General features: G+C 44.7%; 1 protein-coding gene across 3 annotated transcripts in view; it reads right to left on the bottom strand.

Annotated features, from left to right (window-relative positions):
• The window catches only part of LOC121291387 (tyrosine-protein kinase Fyn-like), a 313,003-nt gene that overhangs the window by 242,346 nt on the left and 48,577 nt on the right, over window positions 1-22,080 (bottom strand). Inside the window, exons 1-2 of one of the 3 annotated variants that reach the window (XM_041212481.1) lie at window positions 18,347-18,362; window positions 15,745-15,818 (exon numbers count right to left, since the gene is read on the bottom strand). The exons of 1 other annotated variant lie outside the window; for it this stretch is intronic. The gene's annotated coding sequence lies outside the window, so the exon portion shown is untranslated. Of the gene's footprint in view, window positions 1-15,744; window positions 15,819-18,346; window positions 18,363-22,080 lie in introns of those variants that run through there. One more of the 3 variants, XM_041212480.1, reaches the window with a different exon arrangement.

The following is a 22,080-nucleotide window of genomic DNA, read 5'->3' as shown; positions in this document are numbered from 1 at the left end:
GCAAGTTAACAAAACAAACTTGGAAAACATTTTCAAATAAAAACTAGGGCCCCTTAAGACACTGCAAAACATATATTTCCAGGAAACTTAATTCCAGGAAAGCAAACCCCATTGAGTGCCAATAAGAGCATTAATTTTTCTTCCATTTGTTGCTATGAATAGCTGGTTTCCAGGGTGCAGAAGAATGTTGCCCATCTCACAAGGATCAGCCATGGTCATATTGAATGGTGGGACAGACTCAAAGGACCGAATGGCCTACTCCTGCACCTGTTTTCTATGTGTCTCTGTTATCACCCCTTTAACATTGGTCTTGCAGGGTTTTCCTTTGGAGCACAGAGGGTGGTCTGGCAACCACAGTAGGCACATTCCAGTTAGAGGCAGTTAATTGAGAAGAGCGTTCCCAGTCTCCCCACTCATTGTTTGGATCTAGCATCACTTGGACACTCCAAATAAGCGTCCAGAAAGCAAGTGGCCGACCCTGATCTGTCAACATCCAGATAATCCACAGAGGTCCGAGAGCTGACCAAAAAATGTTCAGGAACAGGTTATTCTAGCTCTCTCTATAATCCCCTACCAACCATGGTGTTGAAGTTAAACTGAGACCTCCATATACCCGGGCCTGAATTTTCAGCTCAGTGGACAGGTGCCATCAGGTGGTGGTTGGGAAATGAACTGCTGACCCCGATCAGCCCCAGACCACGATTCCACGTTGGCTGCTGGCAAATTAAAGTGAAACTGGCGCTGAAAGGCTCAGCGCTGCCGGGGGGTTGGGGGGGGGGTGGTGCGGTGTGGAGGGCCAGCGCTGAGAGAAAGCTCCCTGAAGGCAGAGAGCTGCCTCGGGGAGCTGCAGACCCGAAAACCATGAAAGAAAGTTTTAAATAATCGGAAAAAAAATGTCCAAGCATCACAATCAGGCTCCAGAACATATAGATGATCAAAATGCTGTCCACAGATTTTTTATTTTTTATTTTTTTTAATAGCGGAAACCCCACTCGACCCTTGGATGAGGTTTCATGAAAAATGCAAAGTCCACCTGGCCGATTTGCCCGTCTGCCAACTGTAAGGTTGGCCAGGCCAAGAAAAACTGGAGACAATTGTGTCATTAGTGGGCTTAATTGCCCCCTTAATTGCCGGCGGGCGCACTTCTGACTTTTGCGTCGACTTTTGCAATTTCACCGAGCGAAATATCGTGTGAGCGCGGGATGGCGTTGGGAACGCTCACCTGACACTTCTTGTGCAATTTGACACCTGGTTGGGTTGGGCATGCGCCCGCCAGTGGGAGATAAAATTCTGTCCCTGATTATCAACACCAACCAGGAAGCTCTGATCTTAAAGGGCCCCCAGATCCAGGTGCGGGCCTGAGTGGAACTGCAGTGATCCTAGAGATGGACTAGAACAGCACAATCTACACCATGCCCCCAGAAACCTTGCTTAAAAAGGACAGCAAATACCAAACATAAACGTATTTGAAGTACCTGTTGTTCTGATCACAGTCGGTGTTAATTGCTGCACAAACCAAACCCCAGAGGGAAACTTGGCTTATGGGCCACAAGCTTTTATTTATATTCTAATAATGAGAAGACGACATACCAATCTTAGCCATCAGAGATCCAGTAATACTTTTGGGTTTTTTAAAATTAAAAGTAAAATTTTTATTAACAAAAACAAAAGAAAACTTAAGCACACAAGATTACAGTTACACAATTAAAGCTAGTCTTATAAAACATTCCCCCAAAACTCTTTACTTGGTCAAACACACAAGTAAACACTTTCCAGGCAACACTCCCTTATAGATGTTTAAATATGGAATCCAGTAATATCACACAAGGCAGATTGCTGTAGCTTCAATAACGGTGTACCACATGACGTGTACCCTCTTCCACTTTGCTGTGGAATTCACTTCAGAATAAAACCAATTGCTACAGCCTAAGACATCTCAACAACTCAAACTGTTCCAGCCATCTCCAGCTTGACAGCTATCCAGCTCAATAGCTAAAAAACCAACTATCCATGGTAACTCTAATATACCCTTTCTTCCTTTCATCTCAATCCCATTGTTCAAAACCCCTTTGAAACTCAAACCTGTCCAAATATAAGATCTTTCATGTTTCCATCTTGTCTTTGCTTTTGGATCAATAAAGATATAATATCCCTGCTCCTACTTACTACAGACTCCTGCAAGATGCAAAAGTTTTCCTCATTACCTCTGATTCTCCTTTTAAATTCAAACAACCTCTCAACTTATCTAAAAATGCAAATGTTAGATGGAACCTATTTACCTGTACCTCAATATTAACAGCTTGAACCTTTTCATGTTTCCAAACACCCCAGACAGTCTGATTCCTATCAACCTCTTGCCCAACTGAATTAAATCGCACAGACACACATACAGACACCCAGGCTTCTTTACAGAATAACACAATATTCCCCAAAATATTTAAAAAATGACATCCAATCTCACACTGTACTCTGCTAACTAGTAATTTGTTTTGTATTGCTAAAACTATTAGGAAAACAGGGCAGAATATCACTCTCGGCGTGCAGGCACACACCCAACACACCCGAGGGTAATAATGACACTCAATGGGGTCAGGCGTGTGTCCCGACATCATTGCACAGTCTCGCGATATTTCGTTTGGCGGGCGCACGCCGAACAAAAAAGGCCTAGTAAGACCATAAATAATCTAATTAAATTCAAATTTACGCTGCCCGTCCAATCTTACGGTTGGCGGGAAGGTGAAAAGGCCAAGCGGCCTTTACATGTTTTTAGGAAACCTCATCCACGAGTGGGATAAGGTTTCCTAAAGCAAATAAACATCAAATGAAAACTTTACTTTTGAATTAAAAACATGTCCCAGCTCTTGTGACAGAGTCACGTAAGGGGACATGTTTTATTAAATTTTTATTCTCTTAAATGTTTTTTTTTTTACACAGCACTTTGATCTCCCTGAACCAGCTCCGTACCTCAGTGAGATTGAAGCGCTCTTCCTGCGCATGCATGAACTGCGCGCTAGGCCCGGCTCTCCCTCCTCCCACCAACCCCCCCCCCCCGACCCGCGTAGGCAGTGCTCAAGGCTGCTGCTCACGATCCACACAGGACGGGCCTTAATTGGCCCACCCGCCTGAAATCGCAGTGCAGAGCCAATCGTAGGTGGCGGTCGACTCCCCGACTGTCACCGTTGAGCACCCCTGCCAAGGGCAAAATCCTGCCCTTAGAGTCAGAGTGCATCAATACTAGTCATCATTTTGTATTTGTTTATGTGGATACCACGTTCAGAAAGGTGGTCACACCACAGCTAAGACGTACACAGGCAGAGAGGGAATGGGTGACAACCAGGGTATCTATGAGAAACAGGCAGGTAGTGCAGGAATCCCCCCGAGGCTATCTTCCTCTCTAACTGCTTTTCCATTTTAGATAGTGGTGAGTGAGATAGCTCCTCAGAGGACTGTAGCAAGAGCCAAGTTTGTGGCAGCACAGGTGGTTCAACTGCACAGGAGGGGAGGAGGAAGGGTGGAAATGCTATAGTAGTAGGGGATTCCATAGTTAGAGGAGCAGACAGGCATTTCTACAGCAGTTGACTTAACTCCAGGATGGTATGTTGTCTCCCTGGTGCCAGGAACAAGGATGTCACAGGGTGGCTGCAGGCCATTCTTTTGGGGAAGGGCGAGCAGCTGGAGGTTGTGCTCCACATTGGGACCAATGACATAGATAAGAAAAGGGATGAGGTCCTGAAAGCAGTATTAGGGAGTTAGGAAGGAATTAAAAAGCTGGACCCCAAGAGCAGTGATCTCAGGACTACTCCCGGTGCCATGTGCTAGTGAGCGTAAAAACAGAGAGATTGAGCAGTTCAACACATGGAGAAATGGAGTAGGAGGGAGGGCTTTAGATTTGAGGCATTGGGACCAGTTCTGGGGCAGGTGGCACCTGTTCAAGAAAGACCTTAACAGGACGAGGACTAATGTCCTCACAGGGAGGTTTGCTAGTGCTGTTGGGGAGGGTTTAAACTAGATTGGCAGGGGGATGGGAACCTGAGGGGAAATTCAGAGTGGAGAGGAGAAAAACTGGCAGTGGGAAGTATCAACTGATAAGGAGGATATATTGGGGAGTAGTATCAAGGTAGATAGAATACTTGGCAAGTTTGATAGAATTAGAGTAGGCAATAAGTTATTAGGTGGGGTCAGAATAACAGGGAAAGAAAAATAGCCTAAATCAGGGCTAATGTTCATGTATGTGAATGCATGGAGCGTGGTTAATAAGATTGGTAAACTGCAGGTTCAGGTTGACAAATGGAAATATGATTTTTTTTATTCATTCAGAGGATGTGGGCTTCACTGGCTGAGCCAGCATTTATTGCCCATCCCTAGTTGCCCTTGAGAAGGTGATGGTGAGCTGCCTTCTTGAACCGCTGCAGCCCATGTGGTGCAGGTACACCCACAGTGCTGTTAGGAACGAAGTTCCAGGATTTTGACCCAGTGGCAGTGAAGGAACAGTGATATATTTTCAAGTCAGGATGGTGAGTGGCTTGGAGGGGAAGTTCCAGGCAGTGGTGTTCCCATCTACCTGCTGCCCTTATCCTTCTAGATGGTAGTGGTCATGGGTTTGGAAGGTGCTGCCTAAGGAACCTTGGTGAATCCCTACAGTGCATCTTGTAAATGGTACACATGCTGCTACTGTCTGTCGGTGCTGGTGGGAGTGAATGTTTGTGGATGTGATGCCAATCAAGCAGGCTGCTTTGTCCTGGATGGTATCAAGTTTCTTGAGTGTTGTGGGAGCTGCACTCATCCACGTAAGTGGGGAGTATTCCATCACACTCCTGACTTGTGCCTTGTAGATGGTGGACAGAATTTGGGGAGTCAGGAGTTGAGTTACTCGCAGCAGGATTCCTAGCCTGTGACCTGCTCTTGTAGCCACAGTATTTATATGGATAGTCCAGTTCAGTTTCTGGCCAATGGTAATCCCCCAGGATAGTGGGGGATTCAGTGATGGTAATGCCTTTGAAGGCCATGGGGCGATGGTTAGATTCTCTCTTGTTGGAGATGGTCATTGCCTGGCACTTGTGTGGTGCAAACGTTACTTGTCACTTGTCAGCCCAAGCCTGGATATTGTCCAGGTCTTGCTGCATTCGGACATGGACCGTTTCAGTATCTGAGAGTCATGAATTGTGCTGAACATTGTGCAAACATCCCCACTTCTGATCTTATGATGGAAGGAAGGTCATTGATGAAGTAGCTGAAGATGACTGGGCCAAGGGCACTACTCTGAGGAACTCCTGCAGTGATGTCCTGGAACTAAGATGATTGACCTCCAATAACCTAGAAACATCTTCCTTTGTGTTTGGAATGACTCCAACCAGTGGAGAGTTTTCCCCTTGATTCCTCAACTCCAGTTTTGCTAGGGCTCCTTGATGCCACATCCAGTCAAATGCTGTCTTGATGTCAAGGGCAGTCACTCTCACCTCACCTCGGGAGTTCAGCTATTTTGTCCATGTTTGAACCAAGGCTGTAATGAGGTCAGGAGCTGAGTGGTCCTGGCAGAACCCAATGTGAGTGTCAGTGAGCATGCTATTGCTAATCATGTGCTGCTTGATAACACTGCTGATGATCCCTTCCATCACTTTACTGATGATTGAGAGTAGACTGATGGGGTGGTAATTGGCCAGGTTGGATTTGTCCTACTTTTTATGCACAGAACATACGTGGGCAGTTTTCCACATTAGCATCAACGTCTTGGGGGTTACCACTGATACCACTGACCAGAAACTGAAATGGACTAGCCATATAAATACTGTGGCTACAAGAGCAGGTCAGAGGCTAGGAATCCTGCAGCAAGTAACTCACCTCCTGACTCCCCAAAGCCTGTCCACCATCTACAAGACACAAGTCACGAGTGTGATGGAATACTCTCCACTTGCCTGGATGAGTGCAGCTCCAATAACACTCAAGAAGCTCGATACCATCCAGGACAAAGCAACCTGGCTTGATTGACACCCAATCCACAAACATTCACTCCCTCCAACACTGACGCACAGTAGCAGCAGTGTGTACCATCTACAAGATGCACTGCAGGAACTCACCAAGGCTCTTTAGACAGCACCCTCCAAACCCACAACCTCTATCATCTAGAAGGACAATGGCAACAGACACATGGGAACACAACCACCTGGAAGTTCCCCTCCAAGTCACTCACCATCCTGACTTGGAAATATATCGCCGTTCCTTCACTGTCACTGGGTCAAAATCCTGCAACTTCCTCCATAACAGCACATGAACTGCAATGGTTCGAGAAGGCAGCTCACCACCGCTTTCTCAAGAACGATTAGGGATGGGCAATAAATACTGCCCTGGCTAGCAATGCCTACATCCCATGAATAAAAGAAAAAGATTGCCAGGTCGATGCCATTGTTGTAGCTGTACTGGGACAGCTTAACTAGCGGTGCAGCTAGTTCTGGAGCACAAGTTTTCAGGAATACTGCCAGAACATTATCAGGGCCCATAGCCTTTGCAGTATCCAGTGCCTTCAGCCATTTCTTGATGTCACGCGGAGTGAATTGAATTGGCTGAAGGCTGGCATCTGTGATGCTTGGGATCTCCGGAGGAGGCCGAGATGGGTCATCCACTCGATACTTCTGGCTGAAGATTGTAGCAAATGCTTCAGCCTTATCTTTTGCACTAATGTGCTGGGCTCCTCCATCATTGAGGATGGGGATATCTGTGGAGCCTCCTCCTCCACTGAGTTGTTTAACTGTCCACCACCATTCATGATCTGGATGTATCAGGACTGCAGAGCTTAGATTTGATCCATTGGTTGTGGGAACACTTAGCTCTGTCTATCACCTGCAGATTGGTAATCCTGTGTTGTAACTTCACCGGGTGGACACCTCATTTTTAGGTATGCCTGGTGCTGCTCCTGGCATGCCCTCCTGCACTCTTCATTGAACCAGAGTTGACCCCATGGCTTGATGGTAATGGTAGAGTGGGGCCAGGCCATGAGGTTACAGATTGTGGTTAAGTGCAATTCCACTGCTGCTGATGTCCCACAGCACCTCATGGATACCCAGTCTTGAGTTGCTAGATTGTGTTCGAAATCTATCCCATTTAGCACAGTGATAGTGCCACACTACATGATGGAGAGTATGTGATGACAGGATTTCATCTCCACAATGACTGTGCAGTGGTCACTCCTACCGATACTGTCATGGACAGATGCATCTGCGGCAGGCAGGTTGGTGAGGATGAGGTCAAGTGTGTTTTTCCCTCTTGGTTCCCTCACCACCTGCCGCAGACCCAGTCTAGCAGCTATGTCCTTTAGGACTTGGCCAGATCGGTCTGGACTATTGCTACCAAGCCATACTTGGTGATGGACATTGAAGCCCCCTCCACCCAGAGTACATACTGTGCACTTGCCACCTTCAGTGCTTCCTCCAAGTGATGTTCAACATGGAGGAGCATTGATTCATCAGCTGAAGGGGGTGGGGGTGTAGAGACCGTATGTAATAATCAGCAGGAGGTTTCCTTGCCCATGTTCAACCTGATGCCATGAGACTTCATGGAGTCCAGAGCTGATGTAGAGGACTCTCAGGGCAACTCCCTCCTGACTGTATCCCACTGTGCTGCCACCTCTCTGGACATTGGTGTTTGGCACATGTCAGTAAGGAATGATTCCTTGAATATGACTATGTCAGGTTGCTGCTTGACTAGTCTGTGAGACAGCTCTCACTAGCACCCATGTAAGGAGGGCTTTGCAGGGTCGACAGTGCTGAGTTTGCATAGGTGGATGTCAGGTGGTCCACCCGCTTTCATTCCTTTTAGGCTTTTTAGCGATTTGATACAATTGAGTGGCTTACTAGGCCATTTCCACATTGCTGTGGGTCTGGGGTCAGGATGGCAGATTTCCTTCCTGAAGGACATTAGTGAACAAGATGGTATCTTACGACAATCGACTTTTAATTTTTTTATTCACGCTGTGGTGGGATTTGAACTCAGGTCCCCAGAGCATTACTCTGAGTCTTGGGGTTACTAGACCAGTGACGATACCATTATGCTATACAAAAAGCTATTGGTTAAGTTCATAGCTTGGGTAATAAGGGTAAATCTTGGCGACAGATAAGAAACTGTATGAAGTTTTGATAGAGGTCATGAGGAGAAAGCCTTAAAAGGCACGTAGACAATGAAAGGGATGTAAAGCAGGGTTTTCTGCTTTAGCTCCAGTATTTGGAAAGTGCAGGGTTTTATCTAACAAATTAAGGATGTAAGTAAGTGACAATCTGGTGTGAAAATAATAAGCTATTGTAAATAATTGAGAATATTTGTGGAAGAAAAAGATTTGGTAAAACAGATTGCACTGAAATGAAACAGGAACCAAGAAGCTTGCAGGGATTATTGAGACAGCAATCACAAGACATTTATTCTAGACTAGTGCTGCTGCACAGGCCATGGTGGTAACTGATCCCTGATAATTCAGCTCGCAAGGTAGGAGGTAGACAACAGATTAGTGTATACAGAAACACTTAGAGCCATAGGTAAACCGGAGACCAGGAAAAAGCAGACACTGAGGGATAGGCAAATCTACAATAAGGTGCTTATACAGGAATGCTGGAAGAGAAACCACCAAATCAATATGAGAGGAAAAAGGTTTTGACCTACATGAAGAGATAACATGGAGAATGTAAGAACATAACTGTTATTTTAATGGAAGATATCAAATCAACGAAATATAAATTGGAAAAACCCAAGCAGTTTAGAGTCAGAGTGGATAAATACAATGCAAGACTAATTCATGAATCAGTGTGTGGGTGAACCCATGAGAGGCAGCACTCACCTTGAACTAATATTCATAAATGGCTCAATTTAAAGGAACTGGAAGCTGTAGCACACCAGGTGTCAGTGACCATGGAACAATAGATTTAAGATGAACTGGCTTTCAGATTTCGAGCTTGACTGTTGGGCTGGAAAGCCACTGGTATGCAGCAACTAGGGGTCACTGAGGATGGTGACTGAGAAGATTTCAGATCGAGGTGGGGGGGGTGGTTGCTGGAAGGAGAGACGAGCTTGCACGATGAATGGGGAAGAGAAGAGATCACACCGAGGAGAAGTGAAGAGATTACGGATGGGAGAAAGGAGATCACGCAGCATGGGAAACGGGGAGGGCGGGGGAAGAGAAGCAATCACAGCAGATGAGTTTGGAGGGGCGGAAGGTACCAGGGTGAAGTGGGGTAGGGATTCCTGTTCCTCCTGATCCACATGCTGTGCTGGAAAAGTGCTAACCTGCTGGATCTGACAGCTGCTGCGCTGGAGCAGGTATTTCCTGAGGCTAGAAACCCAGCCACAACCATTACATTCAAATTGATGAATAAATCTCCGGTACACAGCCTCATAGAACCATAGAACCATCTAAATATTATAATCATAGGTTCATCTCTGGAGACTGTATTACTCAGCTAGTCCGCTGCAGTTATACAGAAAGGATGTGTGTTCACACACAGATTGGTGTTGGGTTTCCCATTTGTTAAAATCTAATCAGCCTCCCAGCCAAGTTGAGGGGCGGGGGCATTAAAATGATGCCCCCCCACCTCCTAAATTTTATGGGAACTTCACACTAATGGACTTTGAGGCCAAAACGAACATTGAAAAATTTATGCTCAGAAAATCATCCAATTTAATCTGCTGCTCCAAAGCATTGCAGCAAAATTGCTGAGGCCTGTGAATTGTAAAATATGGTTGAACACACAATGCACAGGAGCTTTTACTGGCTTTTGGACCGTTGTGTATGACACATTCTGCAAACCTCACACAACTGGATACGTGTTTCAGTGGATGGACCGAAACTTGCAAAAGGCAAAAACCGCAATTGCAAAAGTTGTGACTCAAAATCCACACAAGGTTCTATTAAAGCCAATCCACTGGTTTAAAATGTGATGCAGGTAGCGTCAGCATTTATAAAATATATCTTCTCTCCTGCAGTAAAATAAATTGTCTTGTACATGCCCAGTAACCAATTTGTTTGTCTTTCGTCCACTCAGTGAATACAGTTAATCTAGGCTCAATATTTCAGACCAAGAAACATGACAAGCTTCCTGACACTGGAACATTTTTTACCCAGCACTTAATATCTTAGTAACTCACAACAGTCTTGGAATGGTTGGATAAGGACAACAGGAAAAAAGTCCCAACAATGCAGTCAAACGCCACAATGTGGCTTAAGAACCAAACAAGTCCAAGAAAGAAATACAATTCTACTTCATTCTAATAGAAAATAGGTGCATGGATGTCAATTTAGGCTCAGTTTAGCCTCCTAGGCCTGATGAGAACGTGGTTGGGTAAGATATAGAGGCAGCACCTATATAATGGCCGCAAGATACTGCGAATGCTGGAAATCTGAAACAAAAACAAAAAATGCTGGAAAAACTCAGTAGGTCTGACAGCGTCTGTGGAGAGAAAGACAGAGCCATCGGATTCGAAACACTAACTCTGTCTTTCTCTCCACAGACACTGTCAGACCTGCTGAGTTTTTCCAACATTTTCTGTTTTGGTTTCAGCTGCCCCTCCCAGTTGGCAACTCACTGCCCACCAGCTCGCCTTTAACATGCAGCCATAGGCTTCACGCCCTGTGCTAGTCATCAGGGAAGTCTGACATTACACAGGAACATGGAAGTGGCTGCTATGGGCAGTTATTTTAATAGCTTTTTAAAGTTTTCTTAAGGGCTAGCAGGAGCTGGGGAACTCCTGATCGATGCTGGGTTTGAGTCTAATTTGTTTGAATGTGGTCCAGGTGTCAAAATGACCCTGGGATTCGTGTCTGATAGCTGATGTACACACATCGAGCCTGATGCCTTTCTCCAGCTAACGTTGGGGCTGATCAATTTATGATTCAGAATTCACTCACAAAATTTGGCAACAAAGAAAAAATTTAATTGACAGACAGGGAAACAAATCAGCTGAAACCTGCACATTGTGTGTGCCATGAATGGTATAGCACTGCTCAGCACTAAGAAATGCCTTGTAACCACCCAGAAGTCACATTTTTTTATTCATTCACAGGATGTGGCGTCACTGGCTGGGCCAGCACTTATTGCCCATCCCTAGTTGCCCTTGAGAAGGTGGTGCTGCCTTCTTGAACTGCTGCAGTCCATGTGGTATAGGTACACACACACACACACACACACACACACACACACACACACAAACACACACAAACACACACACACACACAGTGCTATTAGGAAGGGAGTTCCAGGATTTTGACCCAATGACAGTGAAGGAACAGTGATATATTTCCAAGTCAGGATGGTGAGTGACTTGGAGGGGAACTTCCAGGTGGTGGTGTTCCCAACTATCTGCTGCCCTTGTCTTTCTAAATGGTAGAGGTCATGGGTTTGGAAGGTGCTGTTGAAGGAGTCTTGGTGAATTCCTGCAGTGCATCTTGTAGATGGTACACACACTGCTGCTACTGTGCGTCAATGGTGCAGGGAATAAATGTTTGTGGATGTGGTGCCAATCAAGCGTACTGCTTTGTCCTGGATGGTGTCCAGCTTCTTCAGTGTTGTGGGATCTGTACTCATCCAGGTAAGTGGAGAGTATTCCATCACACTCGTGACTTGTGCCTTGTAGATGGTGGACAGGCTTTGGGGAGCCAGGAGGTGAGTTACTCGTTGCACGATTCCCAGCCTCTGACCTGCATTTGGAGCTACAGGATTTATATGGCTGGTCCAGTTCAGTTTCTAGTTAATGGTAACCTCCAGGATGTTGGTATTGGGGATTCAATGATGGTAATGCCATTGAACATCAAGGGGCTATGGTTGGGTTCCCTCTTCTTGGAGCTGATCATTGCCTGACACTTGTGTGGCACGAACGTTACTTGCCACGTATCAGCCCTAGCCTGGATATTGTCCAGGTCTTGCTGCATTTGGACATGGACTGCTTCAGTATCTAAGGAGTTGCAAATGGTGCTGAACATTGTGCAATCATCAGCGAACATACCCACTTCTGACCTTTTGATGGAAGGAAGGTCATTGATGAAGCAGCTGAAGATGGTTGGGCCGAGGACACTACCCTGAGGAGATCCTGCAGTGATGTCCTGGCGCTGAGATGACTGACCTCCAACAACCACAACCATCTTCCTTTGTGCTTGGTATGAACCCAACCAGCGGAGAGTTTTCCCCCCCGATTCCCATTGACTCCAGTTTTGCTAGGGCTCCTTGATGCCACAACCAGTCAAATGCTGTCTTGATGTCAAGAGCAGTCACACTCACCTCACCTCGGGAATTCAGCTCTTTTGTCCATGTTTAAACCAAGGCTGTACTGAGGTCAGGAGCTGAGTGGCCCTGGTGGAACCCAAACTGGGCATCAGTGAGCAGGTTATTCCTAAGCAAGTGCCACTTGATAGCACTGTTGATGACCCCTTTCAGTACTTTACTGGTGATTAAGAGTAGGCTGATGGGGCGGTAATCGGCCGGGTTGGATTTGTTCTGCTTTTTGTGTACAGGACATACCTGGGCAATTTTCCACATAGCCGGGTAGATGCCAGTGTTGTAGCTGTATTGGAACAGCTTGGCTAGGGGTGTGGCAAGTTCTGGAGCACAAGTCTTCAGTACTATTGCTGGAATGTTGTCAGGACCCATAGCCTTTGCAGTATCCAGTGCCTTCTGCTGTTTCTTGATATCACGTGGAGTGAATCAAATTGGCTGAAAACTGGCATCTGTGATACTGGGGACCTCCGGAGGAGGCCAAGAGGGATCATCCACTTGGCACTTCTGGCTGAAGGTTATAACCACATTATCTTTTGCACTGATGTGCTGGGCTCCTCTATCATTGAGGATGGGGATATTTGTGAAAACTCCTCCTCCAATGAATTGTTTATTTGTCCACCACCATTCTGACTGGATGTGGCAGGACTGCAGAGCTTAGACCTGACCCATTGGTTGTGGGATTGCTTAGCTCTATCGTTTGCTGCTAATGCTGTTTGGCATGCAAGTCGTCCTGTGTTATAGCTTCACCAGGTTGATACCTCATTTTTATGTATGCCTGGTGCTGCTCCTGGCATGCCCTCCTGCACTCTTCATTGAACCAGGGTTGATCCCCTGGCTTGATGGTAATGGTAGAGTGGGGGATAGGCCAGGCCATGAGATTACAGATTGCATTTGAATATAATTCTCCTGCTGCTGATGCCCAGTCTTGAGTTGCTAGATCTGTACAGTGGTCACTCTTACTGATACTGTCACGGACAGATGCATCTGCGGCAGGCAGGTTAGTGAGGTCAAGTATGTTTTTCCCTCACCACCTGCTGCAGACCCAGTCTATTAGCTATGTAATTTAGGACTTGGACAGCTCAGTTAGTAGTGGTGCTACCGAGCCATTCTTGGTGATGGACATTGAAGTTCCCTACCCAGAGTACATTCTGCACCCCCACCACCCTCAGCCCTTCCTCCAGCTGATGTTCAACATGGAGGAGCACTGACTCATCAGCTGACAAAGTACCAGGTAATCAGCAGGAGGTTTCCTTGCCCATGTTTGAGCCGATGACATGAGACTACATGGTGTCTGGACTTGATGTTGAGGATTCCCAGGGCAACTCCCTCCCGACTGTATACCACTGTGTCACCACCTCTGCTGGGTCTGTCCTGCCAGTGGGATATTACCTGCAAGGTATGATTCCTTGAGGATGACTATGTCAGGCTGTTGCTTGACTATTTTGTGAGGCAGCTCTCCCAATTTTGGCAGGAGCCCCCAGATGTTAGTAAGGAGGGTTTTGACAGGGTCAACAGTTTCATTCCTTTTGTGACTTTGTAGAAGTTTGTTACAACTAAGTGGCTTGCTAGGCCATTTCAGAGGGCAATTAAGAGTCAACCACATTGCTGTGGGTCTGGATGTAGGCCAGGCCATGTAAGGATGACAGATTTCCTTCTAAAGGGACATTAGTGAACCAGAAAATCAACAGTGGTTTCATGGTCAACATTAGACCTTTAATCCCCATTGAATTAAATTCAAATTCAATCATCTGCCATGCTGGGATTTGAACCTGGGTCTCTGGATTACTAGCTCAGCGACAATACCACTACACCATCACCTCCCCCAAACATGCAGCACACTCTCCATTTCTAAAGGCAGCAGCTACTTATCATTCTCAGCCCATAACATCCAAGTTAAAACATTGCTTTATTTATGAGTAATCTAATGAGAGACAAAATATTACTGGTATAACTTTTTTAAAAATCCATTTAATCAGTCCACAGGAATTTCAAATATTTTCTGTCAAAATTTTTTTTTTTGTTTTACTGTTCAATTATGCGCAAGACTTTTGGAAAAACAATCTTTCTTAGACATCCTGATGAATGTGTGTTTTGAATGAGACAATCCCTACATGGACTTCAAACATCAACAACAGAAACAAAAACAAAGCTGACATTGAATTCTGAACTTGAATTCTGAACCAGTGCTGAGAAACCATGGCAATGCCCTTATCCAAAAGAAGCACTTAATATAACATACATTTCTCTTGAGATATTAACCATCCATCTTCCTTTCTGACCATTATGTCAGTCATTCCACAGAAGCCATCAGTTGGCTTCCTCCATTTTGAGAAATTCCCACACGTCAAGCAAATGATTGGGCAACAACAAAGAATCATGGCAGCATCTGCGGACAGGAACACAGTTAACGTTTCGAATCCTTCAACGGTCATTCGGACTCGAAACGTTAGCTGTGTCCCTCTCCGCCGATGCTGCCAGACCTGCTGAGTTTTTCCAGGTATTTTTGTTTTTGTTTTGGATTTCCAGCATCCGCAGTTTTTTGCTTTTAACAAAGAATCATGACCTCAATTAGTTTCTGAAACAAAAGGAGGTCGGCTGCATCTTGTAGAAATGGTGGATGTTATAGGGTTCATTTTCCAGGCAACTTTTCTTGGTGGAAACATTGAACTTTATTTACAAGACAGCAGCAACAGCTGCATGTGTGCCTCTAACTCCAGAACTAAAGGAAAACTCTCTCCTTGGGGTTCCCTGCACTGTTAACTCATTGGTTTACACAGATCATGTGATCTTACAACACAGGATTATTCTTAAAGCTACAGTGCCACATTTATCAAAACTATAATTACTATACTGGATGATTCGGAGCATGTCTGTGTCATGTCTACCCCCTCCCCAAAAGACAAAAGAAACATCATCCCAGCGACAGGTATGAAAGAAATGTTCCCTATTTATGCAGGATGTAAATCATCAGTATCACAACTGTACTAAAGTGTAAAGACTTGCTTTTTAATTAGCTGAAAATTAATGCTTCAGGTATTTCCTTCTAGTTGTGAGTGACTTCACAGCAATATCACTGCCAACATTAGGCAGTAAAGATTGCTTCAAAGATTAAGTCCAGCAATTCACATGCAAAATCAGAGCATCCAAATCTGTTTCACCTGCAGGAGGCTTCAAAACTTGATCCTTTAAAAATACCAGAGGAAAAACTGTGCAAGGACTGGTGAGGTGTTGATTTTATTATTTTCATGACATGTTTTCTTTAATAATCCCAGAAGGACAGCTGTTTTTACTGGACATTTCCAGATTTCACAATGAGCTGAATGCAATAACATGGCATTATTTCAACATCTATTTTATTCACAGCTTCTGCTGATGCTAGTGGCAGATATTGAAGAGCGCACCTCCTAATGGCCATGTCCATTTATTCTCTTATCTTAAGCACTGGACCGTGGCATCATCATGAACTGTTAATAGATTTACACCCGAAAGGTTAACTCACCTGTTCTTTCCACAGTTGCCGACTGACCATCAAGTCTTTCCAGCGCTTTTGCTTTGATGCAGTTAAGGAGCAAGCTGAAAAGGCAAAGCAATCAACCCAAGAATTAATCCTTCTGCTTGAGACTCCAGTAATATTTCAATCTTTACTTCATAATTAAACCAGCTAAAGATTCTCTGAGTACAAGCAGGGGTTGAAATGCTGAACTTCCCACTTAAAAGCTCTTCCTAATTCCCACGAGCAGTACTAGATTTTTTTTTCAATTACTGGACAAAATAACTCTAACTCTGTGCAATGCTTTCTTGATCTGTTTGTAATTAAAAAGGCTCCCTGACTCTGCCACTGTGGTTACTAATCCAACTGAAGTGGACAGACATTAAAGGCCTGATTTTAATACCTGATCAGGAGTCACACAGGTGGGGGCCGAGGCAATATCGTGAACCATTCGGCCCTGGGCAATTTAAACTCCCGGGCCTTGTCTGCATAGGCCCAGACTCCTGCTCCAACCTGGCTGCTGGCTAGCGGGCCCAACAGGGATCTGGGTGGCAAGTCGGCTGCCTTTGGGAACTTGAATGAATGGACCCCATCACTTACAGCCCTGCAGCAGGACTGCTTTTTGGCTCCCTACAAATGTCGACTCTTCTTTACCACCAGTTTGGACATTGAGGAAACCACAGCCTCCGGTAAAATCTGAAGTCTGACCCTTTTGTTAATTCATTCATGGGAAGTGGGTGTCGCTGGCTAGGCCAGCATTTATTGCCCATCCCTAATTGTCCTTGGGAAGGTGGTGGTGAGCCACGTACCTAACACAACTGAGTGATTGCTAGGCCATTTCAGGAGACTGTTAAGGGTTAACCACATTTGCTGTGGGTCGAATTACAGAGAGCACGTGTCCGCTAACGCCACCCATCTGTTCAGAAGAACAGATGCAACCCGCGAAGACACAGTAAAATCAATGTGGGTTTATAACAGGAAGCCAAGTTTAAAATCCACCTTTAACTATCAAAATCCTTATACACAGATAAGAAGAGAGTCACTAATTTGTAGCTGAACAAACAGTGAACAAATTAAATCAATCACAAAGCCATTCTCAATGAGAAAACTGCAACACATTCATTGTACTTCCCACCACAGAAGTTTAACATTGATAATAATCCTTTTATTCATTCAGATCATGCTACATCCCTCTCCACCAACTCTAAGCTGTACAATAACTCCAAAATCATTTCCAAACTCTTTTCTAATGAAGAATAGCTCTATTGATTCTCCCACACACAAATCTCAAATACAAAAATGCTAGATTCAGTTCCCCAGATCTCTGGGCTTTCTAGTTGTTGTGCTAATTCAGCACAGCCTGTGTGAATATACACGCAGCAGGCATTTATATTTATGTAACAAAGAGTCACTTTACCCATTACTTCCCACCAATTGGTTCCCATGTGCTGGCAGTACCTCAATAGTCTCAGTTACACTGCACATTTTTAGAACTAAATGGAATTGAGAATACCAGCATGAAGTTTTACATCACAAATCGTGCCAGTGTAGCAGTAAAACCTCCTGAAACTCAGGTGTGCTGGTGCTTTCATAACAGAGCATTACTATATCATCATCAACAATCGAACTGAGCAGTAAACACTCAGGCAGGCACCACTGTTCTGAGCATAGAAAGTACAAGTGGTGTTTGTTTCTGCATGGAGGCGAATAATATAGATGCATTTAAAGGGAAGCTAGATAAGTGCATGATGGAGAAAGGAGAAGGCTATGCTGACAGGATGAGAAGTAGAGCGGGAGGAGGTTCATGTGGAGCATAAAGACTGACACATAACAAGTGGGGCTGAGTGGGGCAGCCTTGTGTGTTGTAAATTTCATGAAATTCTGTGTAACGTAACTCCTTTAAAAGCCTCAGTGCCCCATTTTGAATGGTTTTCCTATTTTAAAAAAATTCAGTGAATGGCTCATGACGTGATGTGGTAAATATCACAAAAACTGCTGATTGGCCAGCTCAAGTTTCATGAATTCAGTTTCACGAGCAAAGATATGCGGAGTGAGAAACAGGCTGTAGCAGGTTGGCGCTGGTTATAACCTTTGTCTGATTGTACTCTCCACACGGCTGATCCATCACCATCTGTTTTGCACTCCTACTAATTTTGCTCTTCAGGACAAACTAAGTATGAAGCAATGAGCAAACAGCCTTTATGATTTGGTGTTTGGAGCACATGCACAGTCTATATTTTTCATGACACACTGTTCCATTGAGAACGCCCTCCAAATATTTTAGCTGAGAAAAGAGTTTAAATGATTATCTCTTGCCTTTGATAGGAGAGGAAATTGGCTTTAACAATTGCTTGTATTACCCTTTGGAAATCAGAGTTCCACTGTAATATCCATATAAGTGTTGTAATTATTTGGAGAAACATCAAGTGTTTGCTACTGCCTTATAAGAGTAATGATTTTAGGGGCTTGCACCCTGAAATTGCAGGATGTTAGAATATGAATGCTTAACACATTCATCTGAAATTCCTCTGCTCTATTTTCATAGAAATGTTACTGTATATTGGGAGAGAAGAATTGTAAATTAATGTGCTAAGTGTTTGTGTGTTCGTACCTTACAGTGTAACTTCAGAATCCTCACTTGTTCTACTTTACTAGCAGCAATAGAATGGCTGCAGTTTGATGGCTCACATAGTCAAATAGCCTGGCAAAACTCAATGTTGCACATGATGAATAGCCACGTTCTTGAGATAGTGCAGAGTTGGTGCTGCCTGCAAAATGGAACCCCTGCATGAGTCAGTGCCTTTGAGAGAGAATTAGATACTAATAGAAAAATCAAAAGGAAAAGATATAAAATATAAATAAGATCACTGAGCATCACATTTACCAATGCTGTGACCTTGACACTTCAATACTAATTCTGACCAATCACAGGCAAGAACCTGAAGTACACACTGCAGGCAAATTCAGTTTACAAAACATTAACATCCTTCAATTTTAAATAGCTCATTGAAAATGATCAAAAACCATGACAATATCTATAGGAACTTTACGTTGTGATATAAAATAATTATTCCTACTCTGTTGTGATTTGAGTCCCTACACCAGAACCTGTACTCAAAGTTTCGGATGACATTTCAGTACAGTATTGAGTTGGTGCCACATTGTCAGAGGTGCTGCCCTTCGCGGGAAAGACTCAGCAGAGGCCCAGTAGCCAGGTGGAGGTTAAGGATCTCAGCTGTTTGCAGAGATACAGGGAACTGGCCTGATCACAGCTTCTCCATCCACCAATACCAAAGTGATCAAAGATTCAACACGCTGCTGTTTGTGGGATCTTACGGTGTAAAAATGGCTGCATCATCTAAGTGACATCACTGCACTTCAATAGCAACAACTGCAACTTATATTTATATAGCACACGTAATGTAATAAAAAGTCCCAAGGCACTTCACAGGAGTATTGTAAAACTAAAGATAACACCAAGCCACTTTAGGAGATATTAGGGCAGACGTCAAAAGCTTAGTCAAAGAAGTAGGTTTTAAGGAGCATCTGAAAGCAGGAAAACCAGATAAAAAGACGGAGAGGTTTAGCAAGGGAATTCCAGAGCTTACCCCCCAAACAGCTGAAGGCATAACCACCAATGATGGGGCAGTTAAAATCATGGATGCTCAAAAGGTCAGAGTTAACATGAGTACAGATATCTGGAAGGGTTGTGGAGCTGGAGAAGATTACAGAGCTAGGGGGCTGGATTTACCGGCGGCAATAAATCCAAAGGTGGGCTGTGGAAAGCTGAGCCAGCCTGTCACAGACCTTTCCTAGAGGCCTGATGCAATTTTGTGCCCACCAGGCAACTAACTTTAAGGGCAATAACCCTGCCTCCAAGAGCTGCTGGCCAATCAGAGGGCTGGCAGTTCTTCATGCCCAGCAGTGCCACTGGGAGCAGTTGGGACTGGAGCCAGCCCTGGACCAGCAATGATGGGGGAGGGCAGAGAACTCAGGCAAGCAGGTTCAGGCTACTCCAGGGCCAAGCAGGTAGGCCCAGGTGAGAGGTGAAAATAGCATTTTGTTTCCATAGGAACAGCCATTGCTGCCGGAGCACCCTCCGTGAGTGACGTGGTGCCTGATCAGGAGGATTCTCACCTCCAAGCCTGCTGGAAAGCCACCAGCTTTTACTGTGTGAGCTTCACTGCCTCTGGCAGAATGCCAGCAGCAGCAGAATGAGGGCCTTAATTGGCCACCTATGGGCTTCAATTGGTCTCTGGGTGGGAAGGCCGACCTTGACCTTCCCCACGCTTGACTGAACCAGAGAGATTCGGGAGGGCAATGGGCACTCCAGCCCCAACCCCACTCCACCCCTGCTTTCACAAGACCTCAGCCTGTCAGTCCACTCGCAGGGGCCAGATTAAGTCCCATCCAAGGAGGGACAAGTCCATGGAGGGATTTGAAAGCAGGATAAGAGGTCTAAAATCAAGCTTGACTGGAAGCCAATGTAGGTCAATGGGCACAGAGGTGAGGGGTGAGCAAGACACAGTGTAAGTTAGGACGCAGGCAGCAGAGCTTTGGTTGACATCAAGCTTATGGAGGGTAGGTTGTGGGAGCCAACCAGGAGTGTGTTGCAATAGTCAAGTCTAGAAATAACAAAGGTATGAATGAGGGTTTCAGCAGCAGATGAGCTGACACAGGGGCAGAGTCGAGCAATGTAATAGAGGTGGAAATGGGCGCTCTTGGTGATGGCACCAATATGTTGTCAAAAGCCCATCTTGGGGTCCATGTCACCCCAAAAGTAAATAATGTGTATGAAGTGGGATATTTCTGCGCTCTATAAATGTGCACCTCGACTGTGGTCTGAAGAGACCAGGTTTAAAATGTCAGAACAGTAACATGATGGTGAAGAAAATTATTATCCCATTGATTCATTTTGCCTCACTGGTTAATGGTGTTTATTTTCTCTTCATGGTTGGAAGGCAAAACAAATTTGCTACTGTTTATTTTGAGATTACCACAGGAACTCAGACTGGTGCCTCCTTAGGGCTCTGGGCTGAATTACAATGTCTTCCCCCGATCAGACCAAATGGAACTCTATTCACTGAATCTAATTCATAGTTACATTTTTAATGGCAGGGAAGAGTAGGCAGAGCAGTCAGCCTCTACACCAAAAATCTAAAAGTGAAATTGAAATCATGTCAGACTGTGCAACCAGAATGCTTTTAAGTGATCGCTCTGTACAGCTGAGGTTATGCTGCAGTGAGTGTGAAGCGGATGCGGTATTAGCTTAATTCACATGCGTGTGCCAGAATTAGATCCTCCAACTTTACTCGTGGAAGATACAATATGGTTTGTATTGATGTGAAAGCCTAGCAACTTCATTTCGTTTTAATTTGTTCATGGGATGTGGGCTCCACTGGCCAGGCCAAAATTTATTGCCCATCCCTAATTGCCCTTGAGAAGGTGGTGGTGAGCTGCCTTCTTGAACCACTGCACTCCATGTGGTGCAGGTACATCCACAGTGCTGTTAAAGAGGCAGTTCCAGGATTTTGGCCCAGTGACAGTGAAGGAACGGAGATATATTTCCAAGTCGGGATGGTGAGTGGCTTGGAGGGGAACTTCCAGGTGGTGGTGTTCCCATGTGTCTGCTGCCCCTGTCCTTCTAGATGGTAACGGTCATGGATTTGGGAGGTAGCAAGTATGGAGGATAACAGCATCTCAATTCTCTTTCCACAACCAGACAGTCCAAGATACTGTTGCTTAAACTGTCTTAATCAATATTGCTCTGCACATGACCAAGAGGAACTGCTTCTGCAAAGAGGCTTTTCTGAGAATTTTACTCCACGCAGTGATGATTCCATCTCACAAAAGATTGTGCTCAGCTGAGCCATTAAATGGCCAAGGCTTGAAGTCCTGTCCTCTGTGAGTCTGTGTTCTGTTACAGCTGTCAGCCATAACCCTCTTTTAATTGCAATTGCTCTGAAGTTGCGATACGCTGTCATATACCATTACTTCATGATGTATTTGTGCAATACACAAAAAGCAGAGTATACGGTGCTCCGAAAGTATAATAATTTTCATAATATTTTTCTGGTTTATTGTAAAGTAGGTTTATGGGTGTGAGTATAGTTGGTTCTATTTGTGTGATTTAATTTGATTTGGAGTCAGGTAGACTGCAAGCTTGGAATTATCAAAAGAAGCTAGGTGTAGTAATGTGCTTGAAAGGCTAATGAGTAAACATGGATGCTGGTTTAGCATGTAAAACGTGAAGGGAATTTGAATTTTTAGATAAATGAAGGGATTGTTTGGATTTCAACAAGTGTACAAGTAGTCAGATAAGCCATGCTAAGGAGTGTGTTTATT

The sequence above is a fragment of the Carcharodon carcharias genome, chromosome 19 (genome assembly GCF_017639515.1).
Source record: "Carcharodon carcharias isolate sCarCar2 chromosome 19, sCarCar2.pri, whole genome shotgun sequence".
In the NCBI taxonomy this organism is placed as follows: Eukaryota; Metazoa; Chordata; class Chondrichthyes; order Lamniformes; family Lamnidae; genus Carcharodon; species Carcharodon carcharias.
The sequence above is the reverse complement of the archived record's forward strand: the minus strand, read 5'-3'. Positions and strand labels throughout refer to the sequence as shown.